Source organism: Argiope bruennichi, chromosome 4, assembly GCF_947563725.1.
Source record: "Argiope bruennichi chromosome 4, qqArgBrue1.1, whole genome shotgun sequence".
In the NCBI taxonomy this organism is placed as follows: Eukaryota; Metazoa; Arthropoda; class Arachnida; order Araneae; family Araneidae; genus Argiope; species Argiope bruennichi.
This window is the reverse complement of record NC_079154.1, coordinates 51,470,198-51,479,815: the sequence shown is the minus strand read 5'-3', so window position 1 is coordinate 51,479,815 and position 9,618 is coordinate 51,470,198. Positions and strand designations below refer to the sequence as shown.

General features: G+C 28.9%; 1 protein-coding gene across 1 annotated transcript in view; it reads right to left on the bottom strand.

Annotated features, from left to right (window-relative positions):
• Positions 1–9,618, bottom strand: part of LOC129967064 (major facilitator superfamily domain-containing protein 6-like) — a 116,752-nt gene that overhangs the window by 48,904 nt on the left and 58,230 nt on the right. The window lies entirely within an intron of this gene.

Here is a 9,618-nt window from a genome sequence, read left to right as displayed (position 1 = left end):
ATGTTCGAGAACAATCCAGTCTGAATATTTCAGAAAGATCTAGAACCTTTCAGATCTTAGAAAAACAAAAGATAGCAATTTAAATAAATAAAAAAAATTCCAGTTCTTTGGATAAAACACAGTTGCTGAGATTCGATTCACGGGCCAACCGTTCGAAAAACGAGATGCTCTGCCAACTGAACCAGGACAATTGCTAATTATTCTGGTTTATGCGATAATATTATTATGAATGAAAAAATAAACGACTGTAAGGAGCACATCCAGCATTATAACATTACGACTTTTCTTTTGAATTGAATTTTTGGATCTAAAAGTGCTAAATATTTTTTTTGTAAATAAAGCAGAATTATGGAATGAGGAACCAATTGCCATGTTACGGATTTCGGATTCACTATTTTAAACTGTATTGAACTGTTAATTGTACGTAACGCAAAAAACAAGCTATTCCACAAGTTGCACAATGGATTATTTATACCGCAATAATTATTTTCATAAAAATTGAATTTTAGAACGATGCAGCATTTGAATTTCATATTGCAGCATATTAATTACATAACTATGTGATATTAAAAGTATGTTAAAATATAAAGCAACGTTTTTCTGATACGTCTAATACTTTCAACTTATTGCTTTTAAAATAACTTTGATTATATAATATATCATATTTTTAAATATAATTTATGATTCAGTTATTGCTATCTATGACCATCGATGTCAATAACATTCTTTATCATTTGCATCAGAAACAAAGCAGAGTAATGACCCTATATCTATTTTCAGTTCTTACCAATGGATTCTAATGTCAAGATTTTTTTTACATGTTGTTTACATTTTCTTATCAATTTTTTTTTTTTACAGAAAAATCCTTTATACTTTCAATTACTCTTCTTTGCAGTAGTACTAAGATAGATGAACGTTGGGGCTGTCTTGAAATTATTTTTTCTAATACCTTAATTTGCAACAACGGATTTTATTAAAATTGTGCGATTCAGAAAATGGTTTTTTTTAAATATTTAATTATTAGCCACATTTGATGATCAGCTCGTTCATCTGGAATATTATTTGCTTTCAATTTCAATATAATCTATAATAAATGTAACTTGATGTTCCTGATTCTTTCAAGAATAACTTCTTAAACTTGAAATTGTAATAAATATTATAGTAATAGCCTTGTTATTTTAATAATTTTTAACTAGTTTAATTTATTGTGTACATGAAACTTCCCAATGGAGTTAAATCTCTTAAACAATACAGTGCCAATAAAAAAATCTCAAGGAAATCTATTTCAAGTTGCACACCTGTCTTTTCTGGCTATGCAACTTCATCAACTTCATTTTCTAACTAACTCTTTCTTCCTTAGCCTTTCAACGAAGGAAGAAAATCGCACAATTAAATTTTTGATGAAACAATGAAAATCTTTTCATTTCATTGCAACAATGAAATATATTATTAAATATTATGGGAAAATGCATTCAAAAATTGACAGGGAAAAAATAAAGTTGGTGTCACTAAAAATACATTTAAAAAGTTAAACAATGTAAAATTTAGTTTTGTGCTATAATATTTTCAAGAGTTATCAAAGAAAAATTTAGTTTTCTATTAATTAAAATAACAACACAAAAAAAGTATATCTGAATTGCGCATTTTCACTTTCCAAAGAATATCTGTGACAAATTAAGTAAGTACCTCTTGGGTCAGAAGGTGTGTCTAGCAGAGTGCCAACAACAACAACAATGCACACTTACCAATTCGCAAGGAAAAATCGTCTCTCTCTTTCAAATAATCGATATAAAATATGCACAACCTCATTTAAATATAATTTTGGACATATTTCCAATAAAAATTGCTCCATATATTGACAAAAGTATCGGATTATTTTTGTGCAAATTGATTTACCATTAGAAAGTTACTGCCACAGACCATAAATGTTTTGAGTGGCTTTCTCATTCAGATTATAATCTTTTAATAGATTCTTAAAAGTATTATGACACTGTCAGAAGTGCATTTGATGATTTGCACTAATGTGCAATCAAATAGTGAGTATTTTTCAATACTCAGTAGTGAGTATCAATAGTTAATATTTTTAATGCATTAACATATTTATTGGCATTAATATCTTAATGTAATTTCGTAGCATATTTTCAAATCTGTTTTGTATGACATTTCAAAACCATGCACAAATTGAAAACTTATCCATTTAGTTATTGCAGTTATCCTATTTGAGTTATTGCAGATAGTTAAGAGTTATAGTTAGAGTTAATATATATGGTAAAATTTTGCGTAAATGTTCAAATTTTTAAAAAATACTAATCTTTTTTTGGTAAAAAACAAAATATTGAAAAAGTATCAGAATTTGGAGTGTATGCAACGATAATGATGTGTGACTGCTTGGTGTTTGTTTGAAAACTATTATCAGCAAATTTATTATATTTTGATTTTCAAAACAAAATTGGAGAACGAAATAGGCAGTTAAAATTTTGCATGCAAGACTTTTGCGTGAAATATGGTTTGATAACATTCTATAAGTATGATTTAGTATCCTTTATACATTAGAAGAAAGCACATTTGTTTCTATAAGTCGGAAGCAAGACGGAAAACACAGTTTTAAAGATAAAGCAATTAGCTTAACTATATGAATATCCAAACTTCACCATCTATAAAATTACGAAGAATACCGCTTGTTTTGAAATCAAGACCTCTTCTTAGAAATAAATCGGTTTCTTCATAAAATTGATAATAAGAAAGTTTCGTTCAAAAAAAAAAAAAAAAAAAACTGAAGAAATTTCAAGTTAAAGGATTATTTAAGTCAATTATCTCCGAAATGAAAAGAAGTAATACGAATTTTATTTCTGCATCAAAACCAGTAATTCTGTTGAAAATCGGAAAGGAACTTCAGAAAAACTCTGAACAAATTTGTTCGAAATGGTACTTCAGGTATGCAAACGAATCGAACGCTCTTTTGAATCTGCTTGATTTGGCAGGTCTTTTAGAAGATTCGAATCTGCTTATAAGAAGAATTATTTTGAAGATAGTCACGGTTGTGTTTATGTTGGCGACACTGGACAGTGTAATAGTATTGACTTTAAAAGCAATAAAAGAACCGGAATTTAGACTGTTAACACTTTATATGAATAATTATATTTTTGGATTATCAGTATGGATTGACCTCAGAAGACGCAAGAATTTCTTATCGACCCTTCTACAGATGCATCACGAAATTCGTCCTTTTGTCGAAAAGAATTTAACAAATACCTTTGTATATTTTATTAATTTCCTGTTAGCTATACAATCAATTACGTTTGTATGCGCAAATGTCAGAGGAGGAATGGCGGAATTTTACGCATACGGTTATCCTGTTACAAGTCCTTATAACCAAGTTTTCCTGATATTATTTAAGGCCATCCTTTACAATATTTTGTATCCTATTTTTCCAACTTTAATGACATTTCTCCTTGCTTTGATCTGCCATCGCATATCCAGTCAGATCCGTGACTTGACCTCTGAAATATCCGAATTCTCTCCTGAAGAATTTAGTAACTCAAAACAAATGGCTGCTTTTAACTGCAAGAGGAAAATCGATGAAGCTCTGTTCATACTGCAGAAAGTATTTTCTTTCCCATCACTTTTGCTGTGCACATCACATTTCATTTGCTGTTGTATTCATATTGGATGGTTTATATTATTATATAATTCTGATAAAATTTGGGCATTGAAAATCAATTACACAATCGCATTTATGAATTCTGCCATATCGCTGCTGGTATTTTTGTGGGCAGTAGGAGGTCTACCACTTGAAATGGAAGCATTTAAAAATGAGTTTCGCCGGAAGTTGCAGCATAGACTAATTCTTAGAGGCAAGGCAGATGAAATCGATCTTGGAAAAGCATTGAATGAAGAACCTACTTTTGTTTTGTCTGGTTGTGACATCGTTTATTTTAGAAGAAGCACGATTTTATCTCTAATAGCATCCATTATCACGTACACACTTCTTTTACTCAATACAGATCAATAAGATGTAAGAAACAAAAGCACGAAGAATGATACACTCACAAATTCATCTGAAAATTTGATTTTCCTATTCAACTAAACTTACTATTATATATAAACATATTTGTACTTCAAGATATATTTTAAATTACAGAGTTTCATTAAATAAGATAGTCAATTGTATGAAAACATTTCGGCTCCTGTACAAGCTGAAATGAAAAAGTTAAAAAATTGAATTTTTATACGACCCCCCATAGTAAAAAAGTGTCAATGAATAAAATGCTTTTCTTATGATCCTCAGTACACACACAAAGTTCCGTGCTTCTCTCGACAAAATTTGCCGATGATTCTCATTTTAAATTTTAGAGTGGCTTATCATAAAATCAGATGCCCATATATATTTTATTCAAATTTCGATATAAACATTTATTACATCAAAATTTTGAGCAACTGAATATTTTAGATATTCCAGGAAAGTAGTGGAATACCAAAAAAGAAAAGTTTTAGCTTGCAAATGTGTGTGGGGTATTAAGTTTTAAAATAGAATGATATATTTCGATAACGAAGGACATTTTAATACGTTGATGATATTGCATGTTATTGTAAAACCGATCTAGTTGCAGAACAACACTTACGTCGTTTTTTGAATTCTAGAAAAAAAAATTTCTGAGTTCCTTCTAAAAAATGCAGTTATAAAACAGTTTAGCGATTGTAAATTACAGGATTTCTATTTTCCTGTGGGAAATCGAAGCGTTATACAAATAATGCAGAAACTGATATTTTAAATTATTTATTTCTTAAGCTACTCTTATGCTAGTATATGAAAAAGGAACTCATCATTCCAAAGACGACACAATTACTAGCATTCACGTGAAATTCATGAACTCCATAGTTAGAGACCATCAGATCACGATAGTTCTAGAGTTTTGCAAAGGAGCTCCACTTCTTGCTTTTCTCATAAATGTAATTTGGGCAGATGAATGTCGTTTCTATCCAGATGGAAGCATACACCAAAAAAATAATTTTTCAAATGAAAAAAAAAATTAATTCTTTGTATGTTGCGACTCATCATCAGTAAAAATTTTCTGCAAATGTGGGATGTGACATTTTTAGGAACTCTTTGATAGATTCTGTTTACGAACAACAGCATGCTGATTGGTGTCCGATACATTCAATTAGTTTTGAATAGCATACTATGACTCTTTAGCTTTTGTCAATACTTCTACAGTTTCAAATAGATGGTGCCCCTTCTTAGCATACGTCAACTGTAGGACAATATTGGATGTCGAATGCCTTGATTGGTGAATTGGGCGTACAAAGATCTGTTGAATTTCCCTTGATTGGACTCCTGTTGACTTCCATTTATAGGAAGGCTTATGCACTTCTGAGGAAAGCACATCTTCTGTGGAAGCACATTTTCTGTGGAAGAAGCACATCTTCTGTGGAAGCACATTTTCTGTGGAAGAAGCACATCTTCTGTGGAAGCACATCTTCTGAGGAAAGCACATCTTCTGTGGAAGAAGCACATCTTTGCCCACTAATTCAAGAAGATTGTCTTGATGTCACTAAGTATAAATTGGATTGAGAGTATGCAAATATTATTAGATTACCGACATTTTGCATAGGTGTCGAAAAAGCTCATTTTGAACAGGTTTCTCTTTTTTAAGTACTTCAATTAATGTTTTATTTGAATCATTTTGCAAAGTTCAATGAAAGTTAATAAACGTCTCATTACGCAAACGCATTATGATTCTTCCCTTTTTAATAACATTTGTTATAAGCAAAGAATCTTGAAAGAGAATACAAAAGGCATGCTCATAAGGCCTCGATTGGAAGTACGGAAAAGTGAAAGAAAATTTCTGTGGGAGAAAAGTGTCTTTTAGTATCTCAGCTAATTTTACTAAGAGGAAACTGGAATTTTGTATGCTTATAGACTAATGAAAGGAAAATATTTTACGAATTAATACTTTTACAATATCAGGACCATGTAATTTTTTAAAAACTTTTTATCTTCAATTCCCATTTAGCTCAAAGGGAGTGGAAATGGTGGTAGGGTAAAAAATGTAATTTTAATTTACTCACAACTCTTTCATTATTAGAAACAGAACGATGGAGAATTATCATCTCATCGTGACGAAAAACTTTTGTTCCATAAGTTTTTCTATAGCTTCCTTAGAAGTTTGGGAATGAAAAGTTTATAATCCCCCACTTCGACTGGATTTTGATATATGCTAGTCATAGCTCACCAGAAAGCTCTAATCAGCCATATTTTTCTTCAACCTTTTTTATTCTCTAAGCTCCTATCCTTTTAATATTAAAGATTGAAGTACTTGGGAGGATGAAATTCTCATTTTAATTTATCTCCGCAAACGAATTAATCTCCCTTAATTTTTGTATATAGGATTCTTTTTTTATTTTGTTTCGTCCATTTGAAATACATCATGCTTTACATACAAGAAGAAGAATTATATAAATCACAGTACAATGAAAGACAGTATGCAATTCGATGATACGCGCATTTACATTTATTCTTTCATCTTGATGTTATGTGAGTTCAATCCGCTACAAACTCCATTTGTGATGTATACTTTGGAAAACAAATGTACTTTTAATATCTATTAAAAGTTTATTCCAGAAAAACAAGAAATAATTATTATTTTTATTTTTTAAACTCAATTGTATTCGAGAAATTATTGAGTATATACAATTATGAGTTATATGCATATTACAATTATGAGTACAATATATACATACATACAATTATGAGTTATACATACATCGAATACATACAATTATGAGTTATACATACATCGAATACATACAATTATGAGTTATACATACATCGAATACATACAATTATGAGTTATACATACATCGAATACATACAATTATGAGTTATAAACAATTCGATGATACGCGCATTTATATTAATTCTTTCAGTTTGATGTTATGTGAGTTCAATCCGTTACAAATTCCATTTGTGATGTACACTTTGGAAAACAAATGTACGTCTAATATTTATTAAAAGCTTATTCCAGAAAAACAAGAATAATTATTTTCTTGATTGTTTTAAACAAATGTATTCGAGAAATTGTTGAGTTTTGTAAAAATGAGTTTTAATTATCTTATCAAAAATGGAATGCATTGTTGTTTTTATTTAAAAGAGAAAAGGGGGAGATTTTTCTATAGAAATAATAAAAAAAACATATTTTTTCTGAAAGATAAAAAGAAATGTTTCCATTTATTTAAAAATGTTGCCAACACTCTACAATGATGTGAACAGAAACAATATTTAGAAAGCTTTTGTTTAATTATTTTTTTTCAAATAAGAACGAATAGAAAGCGGATTTTTTCAGCATCTAGCATTAGCATGTATAGGGTTATGGTTGCCACTTAAAAGAAGTATTTATAATTTAAGTAAGGAACAGTTCAATTTTATCTGAAATTCCTATGTAATTAGTTTTTGTATCAATAATTTAATTCATTTCTTAACTTTAACGGCTTAACTGAAATGAAGGTACTTTAATCTAAATGTATTAATTAAAATTGTTTGTTTAATATATTAATCTTAAGTATATTTAAAATTCTTTCTACTGTAGATAGAAACAGAATGTAAAAATTAAGGCTTAATATAATGCTTTAAAAAATGAAATCACCTTAGAGAACGAACGGTGTAATAGAAAATAAAAGATTTCTTTTAAAATGAGTTTACAACTTTATCTGCAGTCAAATTAATTGGAGGCTCAAAGTTTATCAAAACATAAAATGTAATCTTCTTAAGGCATTTTAATTTATTCTTTGATTAATTCACCTATAGTTTTAAATATCTCTGATTTCTCTGCGATTGTGATAGCACTATTATTGAAGCATATTAATCGTTAACATCTTTTATCTAGATGATTTTATGTAATGATCAAAAGGATAAAAACCGAATTTTTTGCTGCCTTCTTCGACCTTATGATCTTTATCTTCCATTAAGCATCTGATTTTAACATCTTTTTAGATTGTTTAGCTTCCCTTATCGCTCTCAAGGTTCTTAGAATGCTAAATCTTTCAGAAAGAAACATTTTTTAATACAAGGATTTGGTGAAATCAGGGGATAGTTACAAAATTGCTTTCTACAATTTTCAGGTTTATAGTCACAATTTTACTTAAATTAGTATTTCAATAAATATTGGAAATATAATAGTTTAAATATTTAAGTTAAAGTTTATCTGCGAAATTTCCATATTAAGATTTAATTTAATTTGTATTGCTAAATTAATTTCCCTTTTTAAATCAGTGAGAAAGATATTTTTTGCCGAATTTCTTGAATTGTAGTAATATTAATTATTTTGAACATAATTAAGTTGAAAAATTTTAGAACTGAGGATAAAATGTATTTGAGGGAGCAGCCAGATATATCGAGAAATGTTTTGTTAAAAAAGGTAACAAATTATTCCTAACTAACAATTTGTTCCCCTTTCAAGTACCTTTATGCACTTCTGCAGGAAATAAATGATGTAATGATATTGATGGCGAATAATTGTTGTAAGCTTACTCATAAAATAAATCTCTAAGGTAAAATATCTGTTCTTCTTTTAAACTTTTCATCACTTTTTAAAACTTCTTTTATCTAATTACTTTGCAGCTTGCTTAATCGTTTGCTCATAAACTGAACGACGTCCCTGCATGTTTTATCATGATAAGGTACAATAATTCGGAACTCTGAGTGCTAATGTTAGTTATTTTAGGACTTTGTATGCATGCATATACAGAGTTCTGTAAATTAGCTTTTGAAAATTTTGAGAGTAGATCAGAAACATAGAAAGAAGAAATGTTTACAGTAGAGCACAGGTTCTCAAAAGCGGAGAGCAACCATTAAAAGGACTATTATCAGTGAATTAAGTAAAAAAAAAAGGATACACTAGATAAATAGAATATACAAAAAAAAATTATCATAAACAAGCGGCTCAGATGGAGAATAACAACATTACACTACACTAATAATAAGGATGAATGTGTGTGTATGTTAGAGCTCTGCAGACCAAATTGTTTGATCTAAAGCAACTAAACTCAGGACTTATTTACTTTGTAGAAGATAATCTGGACCTCGAAACGATTTTTAAAAAATTTTAAATAGTTGAAAATAGTTCGAAATTTCATTTACTTTCACAATAATTTTCCAAAATATTACAGCACAAAAATAATTATCTTCTTGCAATGAAAAAAAAAATATCGTTTCAATGATACAATTTCTTTGTTAGATTATTTTTCCATTTTTAATCGATTTTTTTAAAAAAGTATTTTAACCATATTTTATAAAAATACTGAAATATTTGTGTGATTAAGTGTTTTCATACGTTTCCATTATTGTTATTAATATTTCATACTGGTGTTTGTTTTTTCGATTTTTGATAATTGAGAAATAACGATTCAGTTTATTATTTTTCTTTTATGTTTAGTGTGCGTTCCAATATTATGAAGGCTTTTAACAAAATTTTTGTACTGTTATTGCGTTTAAGTTTTACGTTCAAAGTTCAAATTCAGAAACAAACGATGGCGAAAATTTTTGAATTGGATCTATTTGCAAATATACTGCCGCTCTTTTCTTTGACATAATTGGATGTACAAAAATGTAGACGGTGGAAA